Raw genomic sequence first — 12,284 nt, forward strand, 5'->3', positions numbered from 1 at the left:
CATTCCTGCTGTCAGGATCTCAGGAGCTGGATGCAAGACAAAAAAAAAGTACACATGACAGCTGCCACATTGTACAAAAACGATCTACTGGTGATACACACTCCAGGTGCCATGGAAGCGCAAAGGAGAGGAGACAGGAAGGGACTTTTCCTGCAGGCCCTTGAAAATAAGGAAGAGACTCTAATCAGAACCTTACAAGTTCTGATGACAATAAAGCCATTATTCTTCTCCACTCTACTCACTATGACAGAGGCCTGGGTTTTAAAAAAATTTGTTCTGAAAATACAGCATTCACTTTTTCGGAATCTCCTCTGCCCTACTTTTACCCAAAAAGGGTAAAAGAAAAAACTTCCAGGGGCACCTGGGTGGCTCAGTGGTTGAGCATGTGCCCTTGGCTCAGGGCGTGATCCTGGGGTCCTGGGATCAAGTCCCGCATTGGGCTCCCCATTGGGAGCCTGCTTCTCCCTCTGCCTGTGTCTCTGCCTCTCTCTATCTCTCATTAAAATAAATCTTTAAAAAAAAAAAAAAGAAAGAAAAGAAGAAAAGAAAAGAAGAAAAGAAAAGAAAAGAAAGGAAAAGAAAAGAAAAGAAAAGAAAAGAAAAGAAAAGAAAAGAAAAGAAAAGAAAAGAAAAGAAAAGAAAAATAGCCTCCAAACTTTTTGCCAAACTCCCAGTTTGTAGGAAATAAATGAAGGACTCCAAGGGAAACAATCCATCAGAAACATCCTCAATGTGAGGCATTCTCCAAGGCAGGCAGCCTGGTCTCTTTCAAAAGTCAATATCATACAGAAAATATAAGAGGATGTTCTAGATTCTAGAATAAAGGGTCATAACATTATTGCAAAGCAACAAACACTGACTGGCTCTTAGTTCAGGGGAAAAAAATGCAGTCATAAAAGTCATTTTGGAGGCAACTGGAGAAATCTGATAATGAACTGAATATCAGATGTCATGAAAAATTAATTTTCATATTTTGAGATTTTATTGTGGTTATATAGATTGTCCTTTTTTAGAAGACAGATGTTTAAGAAAGTAGGGAATACACATCATATTTGCTTACCCCAATTTGCTCAAATTGGTCAGCAATATGCACAGTATATGTATATACCCTCACATCCATACAAACACCTCCCCACACACACACACACATGCAAAGCAAATGCAGCACAATGCTAAGGAATGAATCTAGGCAGTACCTACGTAGATGTTCAGTGTACTATTATTTCTTTTTAAAATTCATTAATTAAATTCTGAGAGAGAGAGAGCACACGTGTACATGTGCACACATGGTGGGGGGCAGGAGAAGGCAAGAGAGGACCCCAGCAGGCTCCACGCTAAGCATGGAGCACGAGGTGGGGCTTGATCTCACCAATAACCCTGCGATCATGACTTGAGCCAAAATCAAGAGTCGGATCCTTACCTGACAGCCACCCAGGCACCCCTGTGTACTATTCTTTCAATATCTCTGTTTGAACGTTTTTATAGTAAAAAGATAGGTGGGGAGCTGGGGGAGAAATGCTGCTAAGACCTTACACAAGTCAAAATAAAGTAAATACGTCTATAGGGAAACTCAAAAGAGTGAAACTCAAAAAAGGAAAGTTCTGTATTATTTATCATGTAACCAGCAGAGAGATGTGTAATCAGATGAATAGGTTACTGATTTATCTCTGAAAACTGCTACCACTTTCAGTCTCTCAGATTTGTGGGAGTTTCTACTATAATCTATCCCAGATTTACCATGCAAATAAAAAACATTTTATAACTTAATATGATAATGGAACTGTACGGTTCTGGTTTTCACACTTTGATGCACAGCATGTTGTAAATATAAATGTTCCAAGGTAAGTCAGCCACGAAAGATCAAATAACTTGACATTCACAATTCTCTATCAGAGATACGTGGCTGGATTTATGTAAATTTGTGCATTCCTTTGATTTTTCTCATGTTAAATTGTATTTAAATATCCCCATAATGCTAATAATCACAGCCTCACCATCTCTGAAATACTCTGTGGTACTGAAAATGAAATGGAAACCCTAAAATTAATTTCAGCAATTGAGAAGAGGAAGCAGAGAGATTATTAACTTCATACATTGTGAGGAATAACATGATACACAGATTTTCACCTTTTCTCACAGCTCCCTACCCTAACCTATACTAAGACTGTGATTTCGAGTGAATTCTGTCACAGATGCCCCAAGAAAGGGCAGATCTGTTTCAACTTTTCAACCACAAAGCTGGTGGCATTTAATGACATTCATCTCTAAAAGCTTGTTATGAAACCACCACTGAAACAATAAGCCACACTAATGCCCCCTTACCTGTGGGGGGATACCTTCCAAGTCCTCCAGTGGATGTCTGAAACCACAAATAGTACTGAACCCTGGATATACTGAGTTTTTTTCCTAGACGTACACACCTGTGATAAGGTTTAACTTCTAAATCAGACACAGTAAGAAATGAAGAGCAATAACTGAGAATGAAACAGAACAATTACAACAATACACTGTAATAAAAGTCATGAGCGTGTGTTCGCTCTTCTCAGAAGATCTTACTGTATATACTCATCCTTCTTGTGATGCAGTGAGGCGATAAAATGCCTATACGATGAGGTGACACGGGGTGGACGACGTAGGCACAGCGACACGGCGTTAGGCTGCTACTGACCTCCTGACAGTGTGTCACAGGGAGGATCGTCTGCCTCTGGAGCGTGGTATGCTGGCGGCTGATACCACGGAGAAAGCACAACTGCAGATAAGGGAGGACGACTGAACTCTGAAATTTGCCTCTAATTCCTGGCTAATAAATGTCACTAAAGGAAAAGAACAAGAGCCTTTACTAGGAGACCCATTCATAAATCAGGGACAATCTAAAATTTAATTTGTGTCAAACATCTCCTCTCAGGCACCCACACAATATGTTCCAACATCCTTATTAATTTTCTTCTGACCCTTCTTCTAAAATGCCTCTCCTGTACTCCAAGGTTATCAGGAGTGTCCTCAAGGGCTGTCCAATCTGCCTTCATTCATCAACGCCAAAAATCAATTATCAAGCCTCAGTATTTTTTCACTTAATCAGTAAAACAGTCTGCACACTCTATTCACGACGCAACCTATCAGGCCTGTGCAGGAGGCATAACTTTGTGTTTTCTCTACCGAAATTTGCCCTTCCACAACTACAGAAAGTGGGGCACATAAATAAAGTCAAGAACAAAGATGGCGCCCAAGGCCATGGCTCCACCCTTCTCTAGAATCAGGGCGGATGGAAATGAGCTTTAACCTTCAGCAAGCAGAGTGCTGAGGGTGCTGTTGTTAGAAGACTTACAATGCCATAGACATGGCCAACAAGCACATGAGAAAATGCTCCGCATCACTGGCCATCAGGGAAATACAAATCAAAACCACAATGAGATCCCACCTCACACCAGTGAGAATGGGGAAAATTAACAAGGCAGGACACAACAGATGTTGGAGAGGCTGTGGAGAAAGGGGAACCCTCTTGCCTTGTTGGTGGGAATGTGACCTGGTGCAGCCACTCTGGAAAACTGTGTGGAGGTTCCTCAATGAGTTCAAAATAGACCTGCCCTACGACCCAGCAATTGCACTGCTGGGGATTTACCCCAAAGATGCAGATGAAGTGAAATGCCGGGACACCTGCACCCCAGTGTTCACAGCAGCAATGTCCACAATAGCCAAACTGTGGAAGGAGCTCGGTGTCCATCGAAGGATGAATGGATAAAGAAGCTGTGTTCTGTGTATACAATGGAATATTCCTCAGCCATTAGAAACCAAATACCCACCATTTGCTTCGACGTGGAGGGACCTGGAGGGTATTATGCTGAGTGAAATAAGTCAATCGGAGAAGGACAAACATTATATGGTCTCATTCATTTGGGGAATATAAAAAATAGTGAAAGGGAATAAAGGGGAAAGGAGAAAGAATAAGTGGGAAATATCAGAAAGGGAGACAGAACATAAAGACTCCTAACTCTGGGAAACGAACTAGGGGGGGTGGAAGGGGAGGTGGGTGGGGGGTGGGGTGACTGGGTGATGGGCACTGAGGGCAGCACTTGATGGGATGAGCACTAGGTGTTATTCTATATGTTGGCAAATTGAACACCAATAAAAATTTTAAAAAAAAGAAGACTTACAATGCAAACGACTTGGATTGGTAAAGAAAAGTCTAGACTTATGAGCTTCTACTCATATCTGTCACAGGAGCTGTTTGATCCTTAGCAAACCACACACACATCTCAAGGGCCTCGGCGAGAAGAGATGACTGGGGTCTTTCGAGGCCTACTCTTCAATTTCCTGATCAAGATACTGAGACCCAAGGAGAATCACTGTCCCTCCTCTTTTGAAGCTGAAACAAAATCCTAGACAACTGGAACCACATCTACACAAAACATCTAACAGTCCTTTCTGCTCAGGGAGATAGGATGCTAGGGGAGAGCTGCTGGTGAGGACAAAAGACACAGGACGCTGGCCTAATCCCTGACGCTTACTACTGCAGCACCAGCACAGTTCCTGAAAGCTAGGGAAGGAAGGAAGCCAATCAAAGCTGGCTGAAAGAACAAACAAATGAGTGAAGTTGTCCTCAGCCTTGCTGGGGCTCTTCCCAGCCGCCAACCACATGTGACAGGCAGCCCTGGACCCCATGTGTGGCCTTTCCTAAGGCTCCCCAAGCAACAAATACCACACTGAATTTAGCAAAATGTGCCATCTCTGCGGTCCTACCCACTGGTCTTTCTCCTGTCTGTCATTTTCTTCCCCTCCCTTTAGTTTTACAATCATTTTTTTTGTATCTCCTATAGGTCAAGCTATTTCTAGATGCTAGGCTACCAATACACACGTTAACCTAGCGCGAGGGCCTGTGAAAAGAATGCATGATGCTTTTAGGGCTTCAAGACTCAAAATGAAAAGTAAAAATAAATTTTAAAGTGTATTCCCCCCCCCCCCCAGTACTGGCCTGGGGAGTTCTCCTAATTGAGAAAACTCTAAAAACAGACACCTGCGAAGCACAACCAAATCTGAATGTATGGTTTAAATTTATAAAGGGGGAAAAAAAAAACATTTACAAAGACTTAAACCACAGTCTCTGTGGTTTGTTCTTCAGCTGGAAAGGATTTCTTAGCACTGCAATTACATTTATCATACCAGTGTCCTAGGAGGGGGAAATGACAATGTTCATTCTTATCCCCAGTAAATCCAGTTACAACAACAACAAAAAAAGATGTAACCTAAAGAATGAAGATTATTTGAGTGAATGATCCATATGTCGGTAAAGCATATTCAGGGAAACTAAAACTAATTTTAGATTGTGCTGGTTACTACAACATGGTTGCAAATTACAGAAATGCTGCACGTGTTCTTATGAGTAGCAGAAGTACAAGTGCTTTTAAAACTGCTTTTAAAACATCTTACTTAAAAAGTAGATTCAAAATGTTTTGGACTGGGGATGTCTGGGAGGCTCAGTGGTTGAGCATCCGCCTTCGGCTCAGGGTGTGATCCCAGGGTCCTGGGATCGAGTCCCGCACCGGGCTCCCCACAGGGAGCCCGCTTCTCCCTCTGCCTGTGTCTCTGCCTCTCTCTCCAAGTGTCTCTCAGGAATAAATAAATAAAATCTTTAAGAAAATGTTTTCAACTATATGTCAGAAATTGTACCAAGTTGTTCCTACTCATTTAGTTCTAAAACCTTTCTAATAATAAGAGAAAAAGACACCCGTTCGTTGTAAGAGCTGGAAATGTTTCTAGTTACTGATGAAAACTGCAGTTCTCTTACAGAACTACTTCTTCTCAATGTCACTATTACCCCATAAATTTCCCTTTTCTTTTCAGTAGTGAAGCAAATTGAGAATTCTCTGCTCTTTCATTGCCTCGTTGTTGTGGAGGCAGTTTGGGGAGAAACTTTTATAGCAGACCAAAATATACTTGCCCATCAGTTCCCAATTGACACACAAATTCCACCCATACTTTACATATAGCTTCATCTCAGGACGATCCACTTCTTTTCACAGTAAGTGGTACTTCATAAAACACTATTAAATAGATACCATGTGGTTTCTGACTATAAAATTGTCACCAGACTGAAATGCCATGTTAAAACTAAGAAATAAAATGCTAGGAAGTTCAGAGCATTTAGGAAGAAATCCAAGGGACAAAGTCTCAAAGGACAGAAGCACACAGAGGCACAGTCAAGCAGCCTAACGGGAGGAACGCAGGCTGCAGGGACCCGCAGAGTTCCTATGGTGGCCGAGGGGACTCTGCAGCATCCTCAGAAAGAAAAGAATGGGCACCTCTGTTGTAGAGGTGTATCAGCAACACAGTCTAGACAGCTGGGCAGATCTGATTCGGGAGATCTGGGTTGGGGGGAGCCTGGGCCCGCCTCTCCCTGTGAGCTCCCAGGTGATGCTGGAACTGCTGGTCCAAGGACCCACCATACCTCGGTGGGGCAAAATCTTAAATAAATTTGTGAAAAAATGAGACTAACGCAGCACGCTGTGGGACGAAATGAGGCTATGTGTGCAAGGAAATTTAGGTTGCCTGGAAGAAAGCCACTCTGTAACTAAAATTACAATTACCCCAGTGGTAAACTGAACAGACCATAATTTAAATGTCTTAATTATCCTTATGTTTTTTTAAGTCCCGTTGCCTAGAATTTCAGAGTCGTACAAACTTTGGATAAAGTCACAGACAGATTAATTTTTTTTTTACTAACAAATGCAATGTTTATCTAATCTCACGCGGTCTTTCTGAGAGTTAACATGAATTTCTAATAAAAGGCATGTGTTTCCCCTGAGATATTGGAAATTGGTTACCATAGTTTCTACATTTCTTCTTTCTTGTTTAGGCTAAACATTGGTTTCTTCAATTATCCTTTGACTAATAAGGCTTTGTTTTGTTTTGTTTTGAAGTAGGCTTTAAGCCCAGTGTGGATCCCAACGTGGGGGCTTGAACTCACGACCCTGAGATCAAAAGTTGGATGCTGGGCAGCCCGGGTGGCTCAGTGGTTTAGCGTCACCTTCAGCCCAGGGCATGTTCCTGGAGACCCGGGATCGAGTCCCACGTCGGGCTCCCTGCATGGAGCCTGCTTCTCCCTCTGCCTATGTCTCTGCCTCTCTCTCTCCCTCTGTGTCTCTCATGAATAAATAAATAAAATCTTTAAAAAAGAAAGTTGGATGCTTAACAGACTGAGCCACCCAGGCACCCCTGATTAATAAGACTTTGATTCCACTGTTTTAGTTGGTTGCTCTACTTAAAAACTCAGTGTATAGGTCTACATGTATCACCCTCTTCTTTACTATTTACTATTTCTTTACTATTAAAAATCTATAAAATAACAACGAATAGAAACATAATAATATTAGTTTGCATTTCCTGGATGTTTAGTACCTGTCAAATACTGAGCTTTAGGTGGATTCTTCCTTTAAATCTCCCAGCATCTTTTTCACATCCCCATTTTGCATTATAGGAAAATAGGGCCCAAAAAGATTAAGGAACTTGCCTGAGGCCACATAGCTAGCTAATGGCCAGGTCAGGATCTGTCTAAGAAGAAGAAGAAACTTCAAAGGTCAGGTCCTTAACTACTATTTATATCATCTCCAAAAAAAATACCCAGAAAATATTCTTCTCTATAAAGGGAAAATGCACTATGTAAAAAATCACTTTCTTGACTCCATGCAGCTTAAAAATCTTGGTTTGTTTATATATATATATATATTTATATATATATATTTACATATTTACATATTTTATATATATATATATATATATATCGGTTGAAATGTTAATAAGTAACACAAATAAAAGGAAAAAAATAAAGTCAAAAGTTTGTAGGAATCCAGGGATGCCTGGGTGGCTCAGTCGTAAAGCACCTTCCATTCAAGTAATGATCTCAGGATCCTGGGATCAAATCCTGCATCCGGCTCCTGACTCAGCGGGGAGCCTGCTTCTCCTCCTGCCTGCCTCTCTCCCTGCTTGTGCGCTTGCACACTCGCTCTCTCTCTCTCTCTCTAACAAATAAATACATAGAATAAAATCTAAAAGTTTATAGGAATCCAGTCAGATCAAATCACATCGCGAACACCTGCTCTATGAAACAGAAGAGAAACCTAGGGGGGGTTCATGACCTTGAGTTGCCTAGAATCTAAAAACTGGATGTCCTGCCCAGAAGCGGGTACTGACAGTTACACGTGCAGCCAGGAATCCGAAGCCACTTTTGGAGCCAAAAGCTCACGAGTGGCTTCTGATTTAGAAGCTTTCCATATGGAAGAGTGGAAGGTAGGTGAGAGACACAGAAGGTGGACAAAACTACCCTCCCCTATCCCCAACCAAGACCTCCAGCGCATGATATAAATCACTGACTTAATTTGGCAATAAAAATGTCCTGGTACAGCGAAATCAATCCATTCTTTCGCATTTGGCCAGGAGTCTCACTGGCTGTGTTTCTTTAGCATCCAGAAAAGAGCAGAATATTAGTGCTTTTTAACTTAGCTGGTGGAGGAGGGGCACAGGGTTACAGCAAACGTCACCAACACCTTTAAAACAGAGGAAGCTACTAGAATGGACTTGCCTCTGTAGCTGTCAGAATGAAAGGCCAAAGGTGAGACTTGATAGACTTTTAAAAGATAAAGAAGAGCTTTGTGATTTTATGACGTTCAGTCTTTGGAGAATCTGTAGCAGGATATTCCTTGAGATCGCCGCGAACAGACACGCTGGATGCTTCTGGCTTTGATCAACACGGATTTCTTGGGAATATATTTTTGAGAAATGTCTTAGGTTCCCAGCTCCACCCTTGACTAAACGAAACTGTCGTTTGTTTTCTTTCTGAGACAGCGAGTCTCTGCGGGGTGAGCTGTTGGGAGAGCTGGGGTAGAGGGTAGAGCCTTTCTCCCTGAGCCCGACCACCTTGGTGAAGGCCTTGACATCACTGACCGTCTAATTCCATTGCACACCACCACGCTCATCCCCCCGTTAGCACATCTAACAGAGCTCAGAAGCAATCTCTGGGCCCCTAGAAAGATGAAATGATAGAAAAGATGAGAGCAACAACTGTTCTCCCATTGGTGGAAAAGCCTGGTAACGAGGGTCCTTTGTGTCCTACAACACACTCGGATGTTTAGAACTGCTGGGGTCCCGTGAAATGAGCAGCTTTTTGCTCAGACCCTCCACTTTCTTAAAAAAAAAAAAATTTTTTTAATTATGATTTCTTTAGGATTGTATAAAGGAAGGGCAACCACATTGTGGGAAGGAGGAGAAAACAAAAAGGAGTACGTGGGCATGAAAGGGTGGCAGGAGGGTGGGTGGAAAACTCTGAAGGGCTAAGCGGCCCTCGGTGGTGATTTCTGCCCTCCGCGTTGTTCAGTGCAGGGGAACAGAGAAGGGCATAGACTGGGGTCCCTGAAAGGGCCGCTGCACCCCCGTAGAACTGCCCATTCTTGGGTGCTTCAGATTGCTCGCATCTAATACGGGAATGATCCCGAGAGTACCTTGCCTTGTGGGACTTCCGTGAGGCTCGGGTGAACTAACAAACCCCCTGTGCCTGGAGCCCGGCGTGGCACGGGCATGCGTTTGGGGGGTGCAGCAAGTCTCACCACACCGCCCTCGCTCAGTTCCCATCCCCAGATCCTGTGGGCCCACTGCCTCCACCCCAACTCCCAGATCCCTTTGGTGTTACTGCTGTTTTGCCATTTATTTCTGTCCCTGGCCCCCCAGCCCCTCCACACCTCCCTTTAAGCCCTTTCCTATGACGCTCCTGGCTCAGTCAGTGCTGTATTCCACAAGGGTTGGGGGGCAGGGGGTGAGAGGCAGGAGGCAAAAGCTCCCTAGCTGCAGTGGGGTCCATTAAGGCAATGAAAGAGACAAGGAGGCCGAAGGACCCACCAAAACCCCACCTGCAAGTTTCTAAACGTCAGGAAGGAGATGGCACACGAACCCACTCGCCAGCACAACAGCGCCACGGGGGGGGGGTGTTTTACTTGATTGCATTAATCTCGTGAATGCCAGACCCACTGGCAAAGCAATCTAGAAGCTCAGTCAGTGATCCATGTATTAACAAAAGGAGAAGTTCCAGCTGTACACTTCAGTATCTGAGGCATCACTATACTGCTACTGCTGCTGCTAGTAATAATAATAATAATTAATAATAATAATAATAATAATAATAATAATAATGAAGGCCTAACGTCAGCCCTTGTGCACAAATTCTCTTTCCTAGAGCTTCATTAGAAATGACCCAGCATGGCTCAGCGGTTTGGCACCTGCTTTCAGCCCAGGGCGTGATGCTGGGGTCCCAGGATTGAGTCCCGCGTGGGGCTCCCTGCATGGAGCCTGCTTCTCCCTCTTCCTGGGTCTCTGCCTCTCTCTCTCTCTCTCTCTCATGAATAAATAAATAAATAATTTTAAAAAAAAAAAAAAGAAAGAAATGACCCAGCACTGGAAACTGGAATTTTTACCAATTCCCTTGTGCTCTGCTCCTCTTTGGTAGAATGAGCTTTGGCCCTAAAGCTCGGTCCTTTCCAATGTCACTGAAATGCGTTTAAGCCCTCCGATCTTGGTCCACTGCGTGTCAGAGATGTTTCTCTGGCGACATTAGGTCCCATCATCATGTCTGCACTAATTAATCCACATCTTAACAGCATCGATAATGGCAAAAAAAAAAAAAAAAAAAAAAAAAGGAAGGCACTCTCCTCTTGGTCTCACAAACGAGCTCGTCTTCCAAGCCAGGCTGCAAATATAAATTCACAGGTCATTTATCAATCTTACAGATTTGTCCCAGATCAAAAAGTAAGTGTCCCCAGTTCCAATGTCAGTGCCTCTGGAGCACAAAGCAGTGTGCACTACCCCTACGTGCTGGCATTACAACACAGCACAGAACCCTTTATGTTTTGCTATCGTTATTTCAACTTCTGTTTAAGGTGCAAGGGGCAAATTACACTCTGTAGGATTTCATATCCCATTCTGATAATAGAGGATTCCAGTAAGAAGGTAAGAAAGGGGCCCTATAAGAAAAAGTAAAATAACCAGTGCTCTTTTTATTAGTTTACATTTTTAGATACATCCATAGTCAGGTTATACTTTGATTACAGGTGATAGAAGTCATTTTAAAACTCTCTCTTGGGGATCCCTGGGTGGCTCAGCGGTTTGGCGCCTGCCTTCAGCCCAGGGTGTGATCCTGGAGTCCTGGGATCGAGTCCCACATCAGGATCCCCGCATGGAGCCTGCTTCTCCCTCTGCCTGTGTCTCTGCCTCTCTCCCTCTGTGTCTCTCATGAATAAATAAATAAAATCTTTTAAGAGATTAATTAATTAAAATAAAATAAATAAAATAAAATAATAAAATAAAATAAAATAAAAGTTGGAGACTAAGAAGAGGCACCTGGATGGCTCAGTCGGTTAAGCGGACGACTCTTGGTGTCCTCTCAGGGTTGTGAGATCAAGCCCCGCGCTCGGCACGGAGTCTGCTTGAGATTCTCAATCCCTCCCTCTGTCATCCCCACTTGTGCCCTCTCTCCTTCTCACTCTAAAATAAATAAATAAATCTTAAAAAAAAAAATGGGAGACAGGAGGACGGGAGTCTAAGAAAGGAACAAATGCCATTAAAAAATAATAATAATAAAAAGCCGTGGGCTAGTAACGTTCAGGCCAAAATGCTTCAAGAGCTTCCCCTGTCCCACACCCCACTTGCCTGAGGGGTTTCAGCCCAGGAAGCCAGTCTCCAGACCTGCCTTTCTGAGGGATGGACCCATTACACAGCAAACTACACAACGTTGTATTATTTCGATGTTCACATGGCTCAGGTACATCAGGACAAAGTGGGCAGCTGCCTTTCAATGAGTCTGCAGAAAAACGGACTCTGAAAGGCATGAAGGTGGTGAAAAGTGGTAAGGTAATTCAGGGAAGAAACTAAAGGGTATTTACTCTGTTGTGATCATGGAGGTGTTATCACCTCTTTATTGTTCACATCATCAGGTCGATAGTGAACTCCCCAAAAAAGGAGCCAGCTTTATCCTCTATTCAACTCAGCCGGGAAAAGTGATTAACACAGAGAAAGATCATCTTCTTTTTTTCTCCCCCTCACTAGTGACAAAGTGAGCATATACAGAATCACCATTCCCAACAGAGAAAAAATAAGCATGGGCCTAAAAAGACACAGCGCATTATCAATCCACCTAATATTAGTGTCTCGTTCTGCAGGGTTCTAAAAAGCCACCTTTCACTATGATTCCTATTTCTCTGATGAGTTAAAAAAAAAAAAAAAAAAAAAAAAGATCACGGATGACAAGC

The 12,284-nt window shown here is 43.0% G+C and overlaps 1 protein-coding gene and 1 long non-coding RNA gene across 5 annotated transcripts in view; both read right to left on the bottom strand.

Moving 5' to 3' along the window:
• LRCH1 (leucine rich repeats and calponin homology domain containing 1) overlaps positions 1-12,284 on the bottom strand; it is a 205,983-nt gene that overhangs the window by 173,140 nt on the left and 20,559 nt on the right. The gene's annotated exons all lie outside the window — the stretch shown is intronic.
• Positions 1-12,284, bottom strand: part of LOC125753374 (uncharacterized) — a 38,911-nt gene that overhangs the window by 7,755 nt on the left and 18,872 nt on the right. The window contains exon 1 of the long non-coding RNA XR_007405057.1: positions 1-12,284. This exon is cut by the window's right edge and continues 18,872 nt beyond it. This is a non-coding gene — a long non-coding RNA (uncharacterized LOC125753374).

The sequence above is a fragment of the Canis lupus genome, chromosome 22, assembly GCF_003254725.2.
Source record: "Canis lupus dingo isolate Sandy chromosome 22, ASM325472v2, whole genome shotgun sequence".
In the NCBI taxonomy this organism is placed as follows: domain Eukaryota; kingdom Metazoa; phylum Chordata; class Mammalia; order Carnivora; family Canidae; genus Canis; species Canis lupus.